The sequence below is a fragment of the Heloderma suspectum genome, chromosome 7, assembly GCF_057233095.1.
Source record: "Heloderma suspectum isolate Gila_16-S chromosome 7, 16-S_ref, whole genome shotgun sequence".
In the NCBI taxonomy this organism is placed as follows: Eukaryota; Metazoa; Chordata; class Lepidosauria; order Squamata; family Helodermatidae; genus Heloderma; species Heloderma suspectum.
Window position 1 is genome coordinate 54823751 of NC_139464.1, and position 20977 is coordinate 54844727.

Sequence of the window (20977 nt, forward strand, 5' to 3'; positions counted from 1 at the left end):
AACCTCCGATATGCAGACGATACCACCCTAATGGCAGAAAGCAAAGAGGATCTAACGAGCCTCTTGTTGAGGGTGAAAGAGGAGAGTGCAAAAGCTGGTTTGAAACTCAACATTAAAAAAACTAAGATCGTGGCATCTGGCCCCATCACTTGCTGGCATATAGAAGGGGAAGAAATGGAAGCAGTGACAGATTTTACTTTCTTGGGCTCCAAGATCACCGCAGATGGTGACTGTAGCCATGAAATTAAAAGATGCTTGCTCCTTGGGAGGAAAGCTATGGCAAACCTAGACAGCATAGTAAGAAGCAGAAACATCACCTTGCCGACAAAGGTCCGTCTAATCAAAGCTATGGTTTTCCCAGTAGTAATGTATGGCTGTGAGAGCTGGACTATAAGGAAGGCTGAGCGCCGAAGAATTGATGCTTTCGAACTGTGGTGCTGGAGAAGACTCTTACGAGTCCCCTGGACTGCAAGGAGGTCAAATCAGTCAATCCTAAAGGAAATCAACCCTGAGTGCTCATTGGAAGGACAGATACTGAAGCTGAAGCTCAAATATTTTGGCCACCTAATGCGAAGAGAAAACTCTCTGGAAAAGACCCTGATGCTGGGAAAGACTGAAGGCAAAAGGAGAAGGGGACGGCAGAGGATGAGACGGCTAGATAGCATGCAATGAATATGAACTTGAGCACACTCCGGGAGAGAGCGGAGGACAGGAAGGCCTGGTGTGCTATGGTCCATGGGGTCACGAAGAGTCGGACACGACTGAATGACTGAACAACAACAACCACACCATCACTGTGGGTTGCCTTAGGCTGAATCTACACACAGCAGTTTTACCGTTATCATATTGCAGTGGTAACTATTGGTGCACATGACTCCAATGGGCACCAATAGTTATCACTGCAGTATGATAATGGTAAAACTGCTATGTGAAGATCCCGCCATAGTTAGGTTTAAAGCAATGTCTGGCCAGAGTCATGAATTTGACAAAGGTGTGTAAATAGCCTGGGATATAGAGGTGATCTGTTTCCATGTGATCTAATTGTTAATTGTCTCCTGATACAGGTAAATGACCCCCAAAAGCTAGGTGGTGGTTGGAGAAGATGGCCCATCCTTATTCCCCGCTCTAGCCAGGGGGAGGGGACAAACTAGCTGTGAGTGGAGATCAATAGTTTGCAGTTTTCAGTGTGAAAAAGAGGAAAAAGAGGAGCGCCTCCAGCAACACCAGACAGGCCGCTTAACAAGATCAGCCTCGGATGGCCTTCTCTCTGTCCCATCAGCCAGGACAGCTAGACTGGTGGGGACGAGGGAGAGGGCCTTTTCTGTGGTGGCCCCCACTCTGTGGAACTCCCTCCCTAGGGAACTCCGTCATGCCCCCTCTTTAATGAGCTTCCGTCGTGCATTAAAAACGGAATTTAATGCATTAGAATTTAATGCATTCAGGCAGGCATTTGGGGTGGGTTAGGGTATTTAAAAAAAAAAAATTATGGTAGAATTTTATTGTTTTAAATTGTTTTATGGTGTGTTGTACATCGCCCAGAGTGGCTGGGTGACCAGCCAGATGGGCGATTAATAAATTTAATAAATAAATAAATAAATAAATAAGAGACATAGCACTGACTTTGGGCTCTGTAAACTAACAACATTTTGGGGTGCTGGCTGCCTCTGTCTCTGGAGATCTGAGTAGTCTTTGACTGGAGTGTTTAACCTGTGCCTCCCCTGTATTTGCAGACTGTGCTTAAATCATCATTGGCTCCATTGTGCAGACATGAAGATGTGGAAAATTTACCTTTTCTTACCCAGTGATATCAACTCACTTTTAAACTGTAAATATGTGGGAAATTGCTGAGAGATCATTGCTGACTGGTGTTAATGAAGAGGATGGCTGATTTGTAACGTGTGGGCATGGTCTTTGTAGAAGTAAACAAAACAAGAATCCTGCAAATATTAACATTCTTATTGCTGCTGCAAGTTGTGAGCAGAGTACAAAGGTGATTCAGAAGGCCTTTCATGACATCTAGGCTATGTCTGTGAACTGGAGAGTTCTGCCACTCATTAATCACCTTTGTAAATTTGCTTACATCCAGTGTATATATGTTTATGTTCCGAGTTCAGTAAATTGCTGTGCATTTCCAAGAGCAAAATGATGAAGACTATATTACATATGTCACTTATCCTTGTCCTTGGTGGGTTTATTTGACCTTTGTTTTGTGGTACTGGTCACTATCTGTTCCCCAGAGTTTTCCAAGCCTGTAAGTAGAGAAAAAAAAGTGGGCCAGGGAATGAGATTCCAGAACACCATAAAGTTTGAAGGCAAGTACCATAGTTTGCTATTAGATGTCTCAGAATACTCATGTTAAAACAAAGTGCCTGGGTTTTTTTTAGACCTATATTAGTGTGCAGGGTAAAACTTCCTTGCATTCAGATAAAATCAGGAATAGTAAATAGGTGGTGTACGTTCTATTCAGATTAGTAAACATTTAAGACCTTCTGTTAGGCAGACATATGGAAAAAACTAAGCAGAGATTAAGCAGGTCTGAGATGGCATTAAAATCCTGTTGTCAACTTCTGGTGCTTAATAAAACATGCACAAGAAACAAGACTAATCCAGTCTGAAGGTGGTTTTGTTTTCAGGATTATGAGATTATAGCCCCTCTGGAATGGCCATGATGATTACCAGGAAATGATATATGATTATCTAAAAATAATAGAACAATAAGGAACCCTCCAGAATGTTTAATTGTCTACAGTTAGACTCGTCCTGTCTCTATAGCAGGGGTGGGTAACCTGCAACTCTTGGCTTTATCGTGGTGACTGAGAGGGGTTCCTCCCTTGCTAGGTGGATACCAGTCCGAACTGATTGGCCCTGCCTTCCATGGTACAATGGAAGTGGGGCAAAAGCCCTCTACAAGGGATCCGTTCAAACCTCTGCCAAGAGCAATGCCTCTCTCCTCTGGCAGTGCCCTGTAGCGGGAGAGGAAGGGGAGAGTGAGGGAGAGAGATAGTAGGGGTGTCAGAAAGAGAGAGAGTGAGAAAAGTGGGTGGCAGAAAGAGAGAAAGGGGGTGGCCTTGCCGACTTTTGGCTCTGGCCCTGCCCACTGCCAGCATGTGACCTTGACAGATTACTCCCGAAGGAAGGTGTCCCTCATCTGAAAAAAGTTTCCTCACCCCTGCTCTATTCCAACTTAGAAAGCAACATTTGGCATAAATCTGCTTTGAACACAAGCCCTATTCAGAAGAAAGGCTCACATGTCCTATCAACACCTGAGAGGGGAGGGGAACTATACTGACTAGGCCCACCTCCAATATAGCATGCGCTGATTTGTCACACACCCTGGTGACCACGCATACCATGTGAACGTCTGGAGGGAGGGATCCTTTGCACTTGCAGTTATAAGCACAAAATCTTCCTCATGATCTGGAGCCTGGTGCGATCAGGGTTTCAAATCATGTGGAGGCCTTTGTGTCTACAGCTTTCTCTCCCCAAGTTATCCAAGTAGCATCCTGGCCAAGTTCTGAAGGTACATGATGCATCCATCTTGCCCAAGCTAAATAGGGCTGGGTCTGGGCAGTGCCTGGGAGCTCCCTGTATGCCAGTTTGAGTTCCATCAAGAAAGAAAAGGTGGGATATAAATACAATCAATCAATCAATCAATCAATCATTCAGGCACTTAATAAAACATCTGATACAGGTTGTGTCTCCTCTGAATGTATGTGTGGTAATGGATTGTTAGATGGTCTTCTAGCCAGAAAGGCCAACAGTGGAGAATCTCTGCTCACCACAGGGTATTTTACACCAACTTCTTTATCCTTTATTATGCCACTAAGATGCTGAAGGTTAAGTGTTTTGTACAGCACAAACTTCATTTTAAGAGGGGTTTTGGTGTTTAACCCTGGGCACTATGAGAAACAGGATGGTGGACTAGACAGGCCTTCGGTCTGATCCAGCAGGGCCCTTCTTACACATCCTTCTCTCTCTCACTTGCGTATGCTCTCTGTCTCTACCCTGAGCATGACTCTGTTCCCCGCCAGCAGTTATATCCAGTGAAACAGGCACTGCTCTCTACCCTAGTTACAAGTCTGCATCACCAGCACAGCACTGTCGTAAGGATGACCAAACTAAAGACAGTGGGACTAGATCTACGCTAGTGCTTTATAGCGGTATCGAAGTGCACTGATAACTGTTGGGGCACATTACACATTCGATATACCGCTTTTGTAGTGTTATTTCCTGCTTTTTATTCCACATTATCCAAAATACTGCAACAAATGTCGTGGTGTGTCCTACGAGGTATAAATGTGCAAGGAGGATATAGCATTACCGTGATGGGATCGTAATGATATGACACAAAGTGTAGATCTGGTTGCATCCAAATTTAGTCAAGCTTAGAGTAGAGCCACTGAAATTAAAGGGACACGTAAGTCATGACTAACTCAAGTCCTACTGATTTCAGTGGCCTGCCCTAAGCATGACAAAGTCTGGATTCAACTCAGTAAATACTGAGTACAAGTCAGGAGTGTATTTGCACAGCTGAGTCTAGTGCACCAACTGCACCCATTCCTAGAGATGTCTGATTTGGCCATGGTCACACATGCCTTGGCTAGACTACTGTAACATACTGCCTTTGAAAACTGTTCAGAAACTTCAGCTGGTCCAGAATACTGAGGCCAGACTGTTGACTGGGGCTAGTTACAGGGAGCACATGACTCCATTGTTACAACAGCTTTACTGGCTACTAGTCTGTTTCTGGGCAGAATTCAAAGTGCTGGTTATGATCTTTAAAGCTTGATATGGCTTAGGATCAGGCTACTGCCTTCTCCCATATGAGCTTCCCTGGTTCTTAAGATCTTCTGGAGAGGTCCTTCTTTCAAGACCACCACCTTCAGAGGTGTGTTTAGCGGTGACCCATGAGAGGGCCTTTTCAGTGGCCGCTCTGAGGCTCCCTCCCAAAGGAGGCTACGTTCACTCCCCCTGTGCTCTTCTTCTGCTGGCTGGCAAAGACCATTTTATTCAAGATGGCTTTTGGCCTGTAACTGTAAGTGGGTCTGTTGGGTGGCATGCTGTTTTTCATTCTTAATTTTTAAAACCTGTAATTGTCATGTTTTTATTGTATTTTAATGTATTGTTTTATTGTTTTAATCAATTTTAATTGTGCAAGCCACCTTGAGTGCTCTTTTTTGGTAGAAAGGCAGGGTACAAATCATCATCATCATCATCCATTCAGAGAGTTGTCTCTGAAATGGCCCCTTAAATTCACTTTCATTTTACTCTCTTGGCCAGCCAAAGGGTGCTTCCAGGTGGAAGGCTCCTAGTGATATGGCATCGTGCAGCTATTCCATCTTTTCTACCATAATGATTTTTTCTTCTAGTAGTGACAAAAAAGAAGGGCTATAAACCGAAGACCGCGCATCTGGACTCCCATAAAATTCCATGAAACAGGCAGTGTGATTGCACAATAAAAACTTTGTCTGGAAGCACCCATAAGCTGTCACAACAGGTTCAGACATTAGGTGCATGTGCTTGGCTGAGAAGCCAACAGGGCAAAACCACATGGTACCTTCAGAGAGTTTGATTTGGGTTTGTTGTTTGCAGGCAAATGGTTTCACATGCGAAAATGAGGTGTGTGAGGTCTTTTCTACTTTTAAACAATGGCTTTGTGAATCAGGCTTATATCTTCTCCCTTATTTTCTCTAACACTCATATGTCCCTTTCTCCACTCCACTAAAATTGTCTCTGATTTGATTTCAGAAAATATAAGGTAGAAAAAATATAAGGTAGAAAGTGCCCTAAGGGCCTCCACCCACCCCACACACCAAAATCCTGAGGTTAGCTGTGCAAGAAGGCAGGGGAAATTCCGGATGACTATAATGAACAGTCAAAATAACTTTTTGTTTTGTTAAAAGGGAAGTGATCATGGGTTGTGTGTTGTTTGCTTCAGTTTCCAGTAATTCTATGCTGTTTTACTAACACAGGAAAACAACATATATTTCAGATATTTAAAGGGTTTAAAAATCCAGGCATCTACCTCCCCATCTCCACCCTAAGAGATTATAAACAGTAAAAACCTTGCTTATCCAGACCTCTCTAATCCAAATTTTTCTCAACATACTTTATAGTTCTATCATATGTCTCCTATATACATGCTATCCCCCATAAACTAAACTTTTCCATTCCTGCTCCTCTTGCATGGGTATAGTTATCAGGGAACTTCCAAATGGACATGGAACGGGCTGACAACCTGTGTTTCTTTAGAAGGCAGACAGAATGCAGCAGCACCAGCCATAATGACCTTTTCTACACAAGGCATTTATTGTGTGCTCATGTTCCTTACTTACAGTTATTTACAGGTTCTTTAGACAACATTTTGATCCTCCAGTTTTGCTTCTGTTTTTTAAAAGCACTTTTTTTTAGATCAGGTAAAATGAGGTTTTGGCCTTTTCAACACAAGGGTGTTAATCATAGGGTTAGAAGGTGCCTACAAGGCCATCGAGTCCAACCCATTGCTCAGTAATCCACTGCATCTACTTTTGGTTTCATCACAGAACTGAGTTCCGAGCTGTATGTGAGGAGCATTTCCTTTTCCATTACATAACCTCTAGATGGCACTATGGCACAGGGGAATAGCACAAATACACAAGAGGAAATCACACTTTCTTTTGCCATCAGAAATAATACCCTATTTCCCCAGCTGTAAAAAAACTTACGGAAAATGCTGTTTACAAACAGAAGCAAAACTGGAGAGTCACAATGCCTAAAGAACCCATAAACGACCATGAGTAGGGAATGATGAGCGCACAATCAATGCCTTGTGTAGAAAAGCTCATCATTTCTGAAAGCAAAAGAAAGAAAAGGTATTTTCCTACTTGTGTAATTGTGAAATTCTGCTATAGTACAGCGCCCCCTAGACGTTATGCAGTGGAAAAGCAGGAAAGGAAAAGCTCTTTGTGTAGAGCTTGAATCTCAATTCTGTGACAAAACTGAAAGTAGATATAGTGATTAACAGCTTCCTGTGCCGTTAGGCTCCATTCATCCACCCTTCCCTCCTGGTTCAATGAAACTGCAGGCACAGTGGATAGGTAAAGGGACAGTTTGAAGACAGATACATTCAGGGCCAGAAATATTGGAACAAGGATAACTGTTTTGCCAGTTGGCCTCTGTACACCACCACATTGAAGTTGAAAGGAAACACACCCAGATGGGAGCAAAGTCAGGACTTTCAGCTGTAATTCAAGGGGTTGGACAAAAGTGGGGCACTAACCATTCAGGAAGGACAGCCAGTGGCATACACCCCCCCCCCCATCGTTGGTGGCTCATAAGTAATGGAACAAACCAACATCATTTCAAAGTTAAGGATCGCCTTTAATACCTGGATGAAAATCCTTTGCAGTCCATGATTGCCTGAGGTCTGGAACCCATGGACATGACCAAATGCTGAGTTTCCTCCCTCGAGATGCTTTGACAGGCCTTTACTGCAGCTGCCTTCAGCTGCTGCTTATTTGTGGGTCTTTCTGCCTTCAGTCTTGTCTTCAGTAAGTGAAAAGCATGCTCTATTGAGTTGCAATCAGGTGACTGACTTGGCCATTGAAGAACATCCCACTTCTTTGCCTGGAGAAACTCTTGGGTAGCTTTTGCTGTATGTTTTGGGTCATTATCCATCTGTAATATGAAGCGGTGCCCTATTAGTTTGGCAGCATTTGGCTGAATTTGGGGAGAAAGTATAGCCCTATACACTTCAGAATTCATCCTGCTGCTTTTATCAGCAGTCAGGTCATCCATAAACACCAATGACCCAGTTCCATTGGCAGCCATACATGCCCATGCCATAACACTGCCTCCACCATGTTTGACAGATGATGTGGTATGCTCTGGATCATGAGCTGTTCCTTTCCTTCTCCATACTTTTCTCTTCCCATCATTCTGGTACAAGTTAAACTTGGTTTCATCAGTCTAAAGAATCTTATTCCAGAACTGGGCAGGCTTTTTTAGGTGTCTGCTGGCAAAGGCTAATCTGGCCTTTCGGTTCTTGAGCATTACCAGTGGTTTGCACCTTGTTGTGAAGCCTCTGTATTTACATTCATAAAGCTGTCTCTTAACTGTAGATGTTGACAACGACATGCCTACCTCCTCAGGAGCATTCTTGACCCAGCTAGATGTTGTGAAAGGGTTCCTCTTCGCCATGAGCAGAATTCTGCAGTCATCCACTTTAGTTGTCTTCCGTGGTCTTCCAGGCCTTTTGCCATTGCTGAGCTTGCCAGTTAATTCCTTCTTTTACAGGATGTTCCAAATTGTTGTGTTGGCCACTCCCAATGTTTTTGCTATCTCTCTGATGGGTTTATTTTGTTTCCTCAGCCTAATGATGGCCTCCTTCACTCGCAGGGACACCTCTTTGGGGGCCGGGGGGAGTTCCAGTGAACTGCTACCAAATGCAAATGCAACACTCAGAACCACCTCCAGGCCTTTTATCTGCTTAATTGGTCATGGGATACCCAGGAAACAGGCCACACCTGGCCATGCAGCTGCTTGTCAGCCACTCGTTCCATTACTTATGAGCCACCAACGATGGAGGTGTGTGTATGCCACTGGCTGTCCTTCCTGAATGGTTAATGCCCCACTTTTGTCAAACCTTTTGAATTACAGCTGAAAGTCCTGAGTTTGCTCCCATCTGGGTGTGTTTCCTTTCAACTTCAATATGGTGGCGTACAGAGGCCAACTGCCAAAACAGTTATCCTTGTTCCAAATTCTGGCCCTGACTGTAGACAGACAGACAGACAGACAGACAGTTCAAAAATAACAAATAGCAGGAGAAATTACTGAGTGCTTATAATTTATCATACGTAGCATTTTCATAGTCATAATGCCCAGGGGCAGTACTGTAGTGGCAAATTCAGAAGTGCAGGGTCCCTTCATGCTCACTTCCTTGGGAGAAAGCCCATTTGGCAATTAAACATAGTGGGACTGACTTCTGAGTAAACATTCATAGGATTGTGTGATAAATCCTAAAATAAAATGGCACAAACCAACTCTTACAATGAGAATTAATAATTCAATAACTCAATAATTCAGTAGCTGAACAAGACATCATCTTGCTTCTCATTTGCACCACCCATCTCCATCTTTTTCATGATCATCAAGATGTGAAAGAAACTTTCCTATAAATCCCCCACACACACACACACACGCTGGAAAGCACAAAAAGGCACACTTACGGAGGGAGCTGGTGTGTTGCTGTGGCCCTGTTCTCCTTTCTTGCCCTGGAATTGTGGGAGGGGGATTGGAGGGTACTCTAGCTGGCTCTGGCTGTTGGTGCTGGAGTATAGTTTGGAGAACTGCCAGGACCAAATTTAAGCATCAGGAGTTTTATGCGTGATGCAGTAATGATGTCCCCCACCACAAACAGACTTCAGTTAAGGGTATGTAAATCAGCTTTCTGTGTTCTTTTAATAAAAGGTTCAAAACAATAGGGGCATATTTTCAAGAGGAGGACAAGGGTCTAGGCCATTCACATCTCCACACCCTTACTTCCTAAAGGCACATTATATCTAAAAGGTGTGAGGAAAAAGGAGGACATAATAATAATAGTTTATATAATAAAAAATTAAGTTTCATACAGGTATGTAACTTCAGATTACACATTAAATTTAAATTTAGATTGTAAGCTTCTATGGGCAGAGACCTGACTTTTTTGCTTACGATTCTCTGTTGTTCAGTCGTTCAGTCGTGTCCGACTCTTCGTGACCCCATGGACCATAGCACGCCAGGCCTTCCTGTCCTGCGCTCTCTCCCGGAGAATGCTCAAGTTCATATTCATTGCATCGGTGATGCTATCTAGCCATCTCATCCTCTGCTGTCACCTTCTCCTTTTGCCTTCAGTCTTTCCCAGCATCAGGGTCTTTTCCAGAGAGTTTTCTCTTTGCATTAGGTGGCCAAAATATTTGAGCTTCAGCTTCAGTCTCTGTCCTTCCAATGAGCACTCAGGGTTGATTTCTTCCAGAAGCAGCTGAAGACATGTTTTATTCACACTGTCTTTTAGTGGCCAGCAAGAGGGAAAGATAAGGTAGATCGATTAGCATATTGTAACCAGCCCTGAGCCTTTGGGATGAAGTAGGCTATACATCTAATCAATTAATTAAATAAGTAATACATCAAATATGGACAACAGTAATAATGTGTGTGTGTGTGTGTGTAGAGGGAGAACAAGAGAAAAACTACTTTACTTAACACATTTATTTAAAGGTCATCAGGGTTGCTTTGAATGTGGACATTAGGTCCTCACCCTCTGCAGGAACAGCCAAGAAGAAAAACAGTAGGCTGCAGCCTTCCCCAACCTGGTGGCCTCCAGATTTGTTGGATGACAACTCCCATCGGCTCCAGGCAGCATATTGGTCATGATGGCTGCGGGGGGTGGGGGAGAATGATAGGATTTGCAGTCCATCACAGGGATGGCACCAGGTTGGGAAAAGCTGGCTGAGAGATGTGATGGAGTCATGGAGAAGTTCTGTGCCCCAGCCCAGGGCTGTGCAGAGGCAGGCAAGGTGGCCGCTGCATCAGCTCCCCCAAGATAGCCTCATGTACATGTCTCCTCAGAAGTAAGGCATATAGATTTCAATGGGGCTTCATTCCAGGTATTTTTTATCATTTTAATTTAATTTTTAAATTTTCTTTTAATTCGTTTTGCTTTCATAGACTCCCCTCCTTCTTCTCTCTGCCCTCCCCAGCCCCCCCCCGCCTTTTTCAGCCGCCGCCGCCACCAGCAAACTGACTGAGCTGCTAACTTATCTGCGTCTGATGTTGGCTAGTGTGTCCTTGGTTGCCACACAGCTCCAGAACCGTCTGGGCTTGCTGAGGGGGCAGAGCTCGAGGAGGCTGAAGAGGCTGCCCCATCAGCAGGCAGAAGAGCACTGCTCTCCAGCTCAGTGTCAGCAGCTCCATTCCAGCAGCAGCTTCTAGAAGGCAGCCACCAAGCCCTTGAAGTCTGGCTCACGTGGCTCCTTCCTCCAAACTGGACAGCAGCAGGACAGGCACAGTTTCAGAGGCGTAGGCACAACATTAGCAGCAACGCCCAGGCACCTCCTCCAGCTCGGAGGGAGGGCAGGCTGCAAGAGGGTAAAGTAACCCTTCCTTGGCCAGGCTGAGGTGCCCTCCTTGCTGGGCTAAGGCTGCCTTGCCTGAGCGGGAGTGAGGGGAGTTCACCACTCTTCCTGCTCCATGGCCGGTGCTTCATGATAGCAGCAGTGAGAGTAGCTGCTGCTGCAGCCTGCAATGCAGCGGCCGTTCGGGCTCGCTACAGCCTCTCAGGCTCTTCCAGCCGCCTGCCCCACAGCAGTAGGCTGGGACCCGGCTGCAGAAAAAGTACCGGGTTTTTGACCCAGTGAGACCCCCCCCGGACTACATCTCTGCCCAGGGTTGTTTTTTTTTAATCCTAGGGTGTCTGTCTAGAGCAGGGGTGCACACCCTGCAGCCCAAGGCCTTAGTTGTGTTCCCCAAGGTTTCTCTGATGCCTTTGATGCCACTGAATTTCCTCCCTCAGTGATCCTGACACAGATAACTCTTTCCTCACTGCATCAGAGTTGTTGGGGGTGGGTGTGCAGAGAAGGCTCTCCACTCCTTCCCCCAGAAATCCTCACACAGATTACCCTTTCCCTGCTGCTTCTAGCAGTGAGGAAAGAGACACCTGTATCAGGATCATTGGGATGATATGTGTGTGCTTGTATATGTAGTGTGTGTTTATTTGTGCGTATGTGTCTGTATAATTGTGTGTGTGTGTGTAGACCTTGCTCAACAAGCCAGCATCACATATGGCCCTCAGGGATGTAAAGGTTATGCACCCTGGTCTAAAACAGTATCTGAGGCTGCAGTGGTCTAGGTGCACAAGGATCATCATTCACATGGGGGGAATGTGTTGGATAGAAGTCATCAGATTTAGCCACATTTCTTTACAACTTTAATTCATGAATCAATTTTTCTAACAAGGCCACAGTACCATCTTGCTAAAGAGCCAACGTCAGAGTCCCTCCAATGCTGTGCAACATCTAAGCATGCCACAACCATCAAGAAGATTATGAAGTCTTTATCCATTCATTAATTTCATTCATTCATTCATTCATTCATTCATTATATTTCTATACTGCCCCGTAGCCGAAGTTCTCTGGACAGTTCAAACTTAGGAAGATGTTTGTGCTCATCAGGAGAGAACATTAACAGTGCTAATCTGGGATCAATCATTCCATTGTTTGTTTAGTAATCCAAGATATCTCATGAAATATCTCCCTGCACAATCTTGTCACATGTTCACATTTCCACCACATCATGTGCCACTAAGTCCTATGAGTATTACACTCCCACCATTATAGTGGAGACACACTCCATTACTCATATCGTGGACTCTTGCATACTTATTCAATTTGCTTTTGTTATTAAAACCTCATTCATTGAGCCTGCAATTGTATACCCACTTTTCTGGGAATAAACCCTCTGAACTCAATGGGACTTATTTCTAAGTAGACATGGATAGGATCGCACTGTTATTCATTCATTAAAATCACATTCATTTGTTCTCATTATTTTTGTTATACTTTGTCATTGCTTTCAGTGGAAAACCAGCTGCTTTTCTTTGGCTATAACTTCTGTGTTTTGCATTGAACTGGCATGAAACAATAAGTAATTCTGTTACCCTTTCAGATGATCAGACCTGCCAAAGTTCAGATGGGTAGGAAAAAAGGGTCCCTGTTTTATAGGCAACTTAAAAGGCAAGAAGACACCAACAGAGATCAGTCCATTGATTAATCTCTCTATATATACTTACAAGGTGGTACAAATAACTTACTAAGCACAGGATAATGGGACAGGTGGGGAAATCCAGTGCACAATGGATTGAAAATGCTTAAAGGAACTGTAAGAGATGACTGGGAACCATTTTTTTCACAAAAAGAAAGCAAAAACCATGAGAGGGACCTACAAATGCTTATTCCCTAAAGGCTTGCACAGGCAAAAAAACATTCCTATGTCTCTCTCTTTTATAGATTACAACAAGCCTTTCTCCCTGTCACTGTAATTAGGGGGTTATCCGAAGGATTGCCTCCTCCCACAAATACCTACCCAGACCCCAAGATCATATTTTGAGGCCCTTCTCCAGGCGCACCCGCCCCCCGCAATGAGGTCCAATGGGTGACTACCAGAGACAGGACCATCTCAGTGATGGCACTCCAGTTCTGGTACTCCCTCCCCAGAGGGGCTCACCTGGTACCTACATTATGGTCTTTTTGGCACCAAGTGAAGTCCTTTTCATTTCCCCAGGCTTTTCAGTCTTAAATATATCTTAGTACTTTTTAGATCTGCTGTACTGGTTATGTTCAGCTGCTGGCCTTATTCCGGTTTTATTATGTTGGTGGTTTTATTCTGTTAGATTTTATTTTCACATTCTGTTTTTGTATTCTATGGTTTTAATTTTTTTTACTTGTAAACCACCCAGTGTTTGTTATTGAGCAGAATATAAATATTGAAAATAAATGAAAATAAATGCTGTTTGAAAAGAGAAGACCTATCAATATATTGAACACTTTTGCTAAAACGTGGACAGCTTACACTATCAACCCCTCTTTCCCTGTTCTCTCTCCCCACCACCTTGTAACGTCCATTTGACCTATTATGACTATTTTGTAGGGATCATTTTTTTATAAGAACTTACCAAAATTTGTAAATTTCCTCACAAAGAGATCATAAAGAACTTGAAATTAAAAACAAACAAACACCTGAGTGTAGGAAGAAGCGAAACTGTCGGATTCATTTTTTCATCCAGGCAGAGGGTTTTGAATGCTTAGCTTGTACAAGTCTGGCTTTAAATCACTATTCAGTCATGTCTGTGGTGCTGAATTAGGGTTGCCACCTCTTTTTTCTGACAGGCTCCTCATCTTTAACAGCCTCTTGGCAGGCAGGTACAACACGGACCTCTCTATGCTAGGAGTAGCTGTAACTATTGAATTTTGCTGATGCAAATAGGTGAAAATTTCACTTGGTTCATTATTTTTATCAGAATTTATCAGATTTTTCAATTTTCTTCATAAACAGGATGGAAGGAACCTGACATTTAAAGAATCTGAACGTGGGAGAAAGAGAAGCTGACAGATTTGCCATGCCACCAGCTGTGGAGGAAAGCAGAAGTGCTTCTGAAGAAGTTTCGAATTAGTTCTGAATTAATATATGGTTTCCATTTTGTAATGAATGAAAAAGCTTATTCTGGTATTGGTTTCTTTAATGGTAATGAATGAAATGAACAGGCCCCATTCATCTTCATTTTTCATTTGTTAAGGAACGGATGCACACCTCTAAGAAGTGACCCCTTTCAGATTCGTTCTGTTACAAAGCTGAATGTTAAATTAAGATAGAATCCGAAATGCTTAGGAGTTCTTCTGCAAGGCTGTTATATGAGACCAGAATCTATTGATTCTGAAGCAGGGCCTATAGGGCTGACTGATCAGAGTGGCTCATTCTACTTCTAAGTGAATGACAGTGGACACAGAAAGCATTTCTAATGTGGCTTGATCATAGAGAATGGAGCACTATCGGGGGGGGGGGGGTTAATGCAGTAATAAAACCAAGGAAATAAAATGTATAATCAAATCAGAACCATAAATTCTTAAGGAAAATGAGCTCAAAGTTATTAGATTCTTACAGCAAATTCAATCTGTGATTTATAATCTCACCTGCTCCCCATTCAAAATGCTGAGTTATGTTACTGTATCTGTAGGGGAAATTACTTCATATAATAATATGACTCCATCTAGTTCAAGTATAAACTTGATTAAAGTAACATCTGGGAAAAGAAAAAAATATACACTGCTGTATACCTCACTTTGCGAAACTGTTATATTTGATAGCCCTCATAAATGTACTGTTAGTAACATTATTATTTATTTGAATTCCAGGCCTTTCTTTATATCTCTTTCAATACATTGTGTTATGCTTTTAAATTCTGTGATAAATGCAATTTGTGATGCACTACTTCCAAAACAAGTTTATTTACTTAAAAAGGCATATTGCTACTGGCTACAGAGAAATCATTCCTCCTCTGCCCTAATCCAAAATGATTCTGCTTCATAATAGCAAAGCTACAGTTAGACCAGTCCTACCGAAGAAATGTCTTTAATCTCAGAGTCAACATTAAGAACAGTGTGTGTGTGTCTCTGTGTGTGTAATCAATGAATGTGAAGGTCATAGAAACAGATGATTAGAATGTACAATGAGGTTGTCTCCCATACAATAAGGTTATGAAATAAACCAGGCCTATCAGAATATACAAAGCACAAATACCCTAGTAGGTATTCGCTGAGGCTGCTCCATCATAATATTTTCTTCAGTTGTATTTTAGCAGGTAAATAACTGATAAAATGAAGGGAATTTGGCAGAGAGGCCCACAAAAACTGAAGGGCCAGAAACATCTTTAACTGTGCAGTCTTAGTCACGTTTACTCAGACATAAGGATCACTGTGTGCAGCAGAGATTGCAGCCTTAGTCTTTTTCATGATGATAAGAAATGTGTAAAATACACATATTTCTTTGGAAGGGCAGCATAATATAATTCCAGTTTTGGTAAGGAAACAACAGTCCTAGAATAAATAATAACTAAAGGTCTGCTTTTCTGAAATGAGGTAAATGTTTAGAGTGGTGGTGATGGTGAAGCTTGAAAAGTGGGGGCATATCTTGAGGATTAATTTCCAGCTGGGGTTAATGGCCTGAAGTGATTAACTGATTCTAGCCAGTCATTAATCCCCAGGAAATATCCTGAGTCTTGAACATTATCCGTTAAAAATGACACCCTAGAGTACTCCTATTGTACTTTGCTCATTTGTTTTCTAAAAATATTTGTCAAAAGCAGAGCCTGGCTAATCAGAATGGATGCAAGCAATAAAATGTTATCTTTGTGAGTTTTTTTAAGCCACTGTATAACCAAATTTATTGAAAAGAGACATTTTAGATTTCCTGAGTCCCAGTCTTCAAATATAGATATGTCAACCTAAGCCTCAGGCACCCAAGTCCTAAAGACACATATAACAATACATAAAGTGGCTCGGGCTGATATTAATGCAAAGTTATTGTGTTTGAGAGCTGTAGCACAAGGCCATAGGCAGCCAAACATATGGAAGCTAGGAATGGAGAAGAAATTCATTCAGGTTGCATTTTAATGTGAACTTATCTCATTCCACACTTTCAAAACAATACATAGACTGAAACTCAGTTATCATTCGATTATGTCAGCCTATTCCATGCCAATATAAGCTGCATCGACTACTGTTGACCAACTGTTCATTTCAGTGGACCAGTTTCTGATGTGAAACCCACTGAGAACAGAGACAGCAGCTAGTGTGGTCATGTGTCCTGCTTTACAGAGAACAGCGCTGTATTTGAAGGGCTGTCCAGTCCATGTTCGTTTTCAAGACAAAGAACAATAAGAAGGGAGAATAGAGGCAAATTGTCTATCAACAGTTAGCGCCTGGACAGCAGACTGAGCAAGCACATAGGTCACCTGGTGACAGTGTTCCCCACTATGTACTGTATTTCTATTTAAATTATAATAATCATGTTTAGATCTTCATCTATACATATGAACTAGCATATGCAAATATTACATAAATCCTTTGCCCTCTTTTTTGTAATGATGCAACATTTCTTCTTTTTTGGCAATGTGTAAGTGGCCACCCTAATGATGGCTAGAATCACCCCCCCCTACACACACACACACACACACACACACACACTTCATTCAGGGAGCAATCCTATGGCCACTAGACACTGTCTATCGGGCCATAGGATATGCTTATTTCCAGGAACCGACCTTGGAGCCCACGCTCCGAGGTCAGTTCCCAGAAAACTGACCTCCTCCCTTGTCCATGCTGCCTCAGAGGCAGTGCAGAGAAGCCCTATCCTCCGTGCTCGGAAGAGGAGCGTGGAGTGACTGAAAAGGGGTGTTCGGGGGGGGGGTGTTCCAGGGCGGGGAGAGCGGAGCTGCGCGTACGACACATCCAATGTGTCATACTGAAGCTTCCTCTCCCAGTCGGCCCCTCTGCTGCTAGACAGCCGAAAATGGCTGTCTAGTGAAAGATAGCAAGGCAGGAGAGGTGAGGAGGGAACAATCCCCCTGTGCCTCTCCTGCCTTGCTTCGGATAGGTGGTCGCCTCCGAGTTCGGAGGCGGCCACCTATCTAGTTAGGATTGCGCCCAACATGGTTTAGGAGAGGGGTCTCCAACTTTTTGATGCCTTACATGGTTTAGGAGAGGGGTCTCCAACTTTTTGGGTTGGTGGGCACATTTGGGGTTTTGAGAGTGTGTTGTGGGCATGCTCAGAAAATGGCTGCCATGGCAGGGCTTGTCCATTCACAAAATGGTGGCCATGGTGGGCATGGCCAGTCAAAAAGCACCCATTTTGCAGAAGGAAAATTGATGAAGCTCAGACAAGTAATATGACCAAGAAACTGAGAACAAGGCAGAGGTGGGGTCTGAGCCCCTAATAGCAAGTCACATATTTGCCTCTCTGCTAGCCTTAGGACCCCGAACCTTTTCTTCTTTTTTCTGGGCGGCTGGGTACACTTCCATATGAAGTTTTGGACTGCATCCCCCCACCATTTTTATTTTCTAAGAATGCCTCTGGGGCTCACATGGGGACCAGAGGTTTTCTTGGGGAAAAAGCTGGTGCAGGAAGCCAGTGCTTTGCTTTACGGAATGCCAACCTCCCAATTAAAAAATAATAGTTTTTTTTAAAACAAACAAACAAAAACAAACAAACAATAAAATACAAATCAGAAGGGGCAGGGAAGATGCCAAGGGGGGTGTTTGTGGGCACAGTGGCATCTATGGGCTCCATGTTGGAGACTGGACGAGGTCATAAGGCTGTAGTCACTGAGATTTCACATTAAACCTTGATCAACTGTCATTATGAAGAGGCCATTCCTCTAGAAATCCTTTGCATTTATATTCTGCATATATTGCATGCAATGTATAGCCACGATACAGCTGTTCCTCTTGTCAGCTCATGGATGATTTGGGCCAATCTTTCTTGTTGTTGTCTCATATGTAAGCTGGTCTTCCTTTCCACATAATTGTTCTAGTTACATAGACATTCTTTTTCGTCATCTTAAAGCCTCGTAACATTTGGTTTAAAGGAAATAGCAGCAATCCTGAATGGTTCATCTTGCCAAACAGCTTTACTATTTTGGTGCGAAGTTTCACAGAAGTGTTTCATGGCTTTCCTGTTGTTCATGGGGTGAAATGGATAAACACCATACAACTGAAGAAAGCATCACAATTATAGATTCCATCTGCAATGCTTCCTACAGTGTTTTAAATATATTCGAATGGAATGTAAGTGCTGCAAATGTATTTACTGTTTATATAAAACCCATGGTAATCTACTTTGTCTGAAGGACTGAATTACAGAATAATAGCTTTTCCATATGTGTGTGTGTGATGTTGTAAAGTAATAATGTACTTTCTCTTCTAGATAGGAAAAAATAATAATTTATAGCCCTGTTCTGACTGCATAAATGACTTCACAGATAAATGGAAAGGGGGTATTTCAAACCTCCAGTTTATTATAAGTTGATGGCATGTTAGTCTTATCGCTCAAGACAGCATTTAACTTTGAATAATACATTATGCTGTCTCTCTGAAATGGTCATTATGAGGTTTTAATGCACCATAAAACAGGCCTTATGATCTCCAGCTCACTAAGAAGTCAGTCTAACATATTAATGCAACATATATCTTAGAAAGCAATAGTTTGGCAACAGCGCTCTTTGCTTCTTAACATTTATTTTAGTATATTGAAAGAACGTTTTTAATTGTTGGATTCTTTTCAATCACATTCAGTTAGTAGGCATTAAACCAGATTCTTGGCGATAGCAAAAACATTGCCTGGCTGCTTTCTACACTCCGTAGGCATCACTTACCATCTCCAACATTAACCACAAGCATCTGAAGAGCATTTGAAGTTGCTACAAATGGAGATGGACCACAAAGTTGACCTGGCTTCCAGGACTGCAGGGGAAAATGAGTGTCATGCATGCACCCAACATTTCCTGGATATGTTGACCATGTTATTCTAGCAGCTTCTATGAACTAAGCATATTTTGTGGCAGAAGGCAAGCAAGGAGGCTAGCTTAGCCAAATGCTACATCTCCGGCCACAGGGATGGAAGGAAACCGAACAGTGTGTACTCCATGTTCTGCACTGAGACAACTGATTTCAACACAAGTAAAATTAAACGACTTCCTCCAGATTTGAGCAGAACTAAATATTACAATAAACACTGAGTTGCCACAGAAAACAGTAGCCCAGTGTCGAGTTCCCACTCCCCGCTCTGTAATAGCTAGTACACTGTAGTTGCTGTCCATACGTCATTATGTTGAGTATTTCCTTGCTTCTGCTTCATGTCATTGGGTGCTACTGGTGGGGACACACAGGCCGGGTTTGCACAATCACAGAGGAGAAATAAGTCATGGTGGCTTATTTCCCCTCGCTGCGCATGCCGGTGGCGTACCAGGGGGATTAGAACGGATGGCTTGCTGTAGGGTTCTGGGTGGCTTGTTACCCATAGAACAAGCCCAAATTTTCATGACATGACAAGCTGTGCTGCCAGGGATAATTATGCTACCCCGCCCCCTGGGCACATGGGATGGGAAAAAGGCCATGCTGGCTTATTTCCCCTCTATGATCTTGAGAACCAGGTCACTTCATAATGACATCAGGACATGAAGTAAATTATGCTAGACATTCTGGAGAGGGAGGGAGGAATTTCACATGCAGCTGCTGTTTTAGGTGGCAGCTTCTTCTATGTAAACATTACTAGGCCCAAACTAGACCATATAGTAGATGCACGGCTAATAGTCAAAACAAATGCTGTATGTCTAGCTCCCCTTCAAAAACATGAGGTAACCCTAGAAGAACTTCATGTTCTGGCATCACTGCATGAGATAAGTTCTAGTTCTACTAGATATGAAAGGTCTAAGGGTGTGGGAACTATACATATGGTAGCTTTTTTCAGCAACAGCCACATGTTTCCTGTAACTATTCATAATTTGGCCCTTAGAATGCCACATCAGCATAGAAACAAAATTAGTAAAAAGCACCAAGTTGATTTTCTTATCAGTGTGCAGGGGAACAACAAATAGAACCACCACAGAATCACTTCTGAGAAAGAAAGAAAGAAAGAAAGAAAGAAAGAAAGAAAGAAAGAAACTTTTTATCTTCTTATTGTCCCCCTCCCCCGACACATACCCCTCAGCAATGGATGTAATTTAAGCAATTTTAAAATTTAAGTAGTTGGTTTATAATCTCACATATCTGGGAGATTTTGTTTTCTCAAACCCCCTATTTTAGTTTATTTTTACCATTTCAGTTATAAAGTGAAGATTCTCTGTACTTCAGACCGGCCTTTTTAGTTTATTCCTTCCACCTGAACCTCGTAAAAGCAGTTACTCAACTGTGAGTCTGACTTATCTCAGGAGGCACCCACTGATTTCTTTCAGCAAACCTTCACACAAATCTAAGAAAACTGTGGCAGTTATTTAACTTGAAGTACGGGTGTGTTTTGTTCTATTTTGTTTTTGGTAAAAGACTTCACTGAAACAGAATCCTTCCCGGCAAACTCTTTTAACAGAGAAATGTTCCATTTTGCAAGATTTAGAATGAGAGTAATCGGGAATATATAAATTATTTATAGCTTGTTCTGTTTTGCTTTTTAAAAAATTAGGGCTAGCCCTGCAATTCAGCGTGGTGAAGTTACTTGCTTCAGATGGCACTATGAAGGAGATGGCGATAGATGAAAGCAGGACCTGGTGTCTGAATGGTGCAGCAAGACATTTTAAAGTGTTGGCTCTAGCAAAGTGTCCCTAGGTTTTCAGGCTTCAGCTGTGGTCAGGAGCACCTTTGCACAATTAAGATTGGTGTGACAGCTGCCTTCCGTTCTGGAACCTTCCAATCTGGCTACA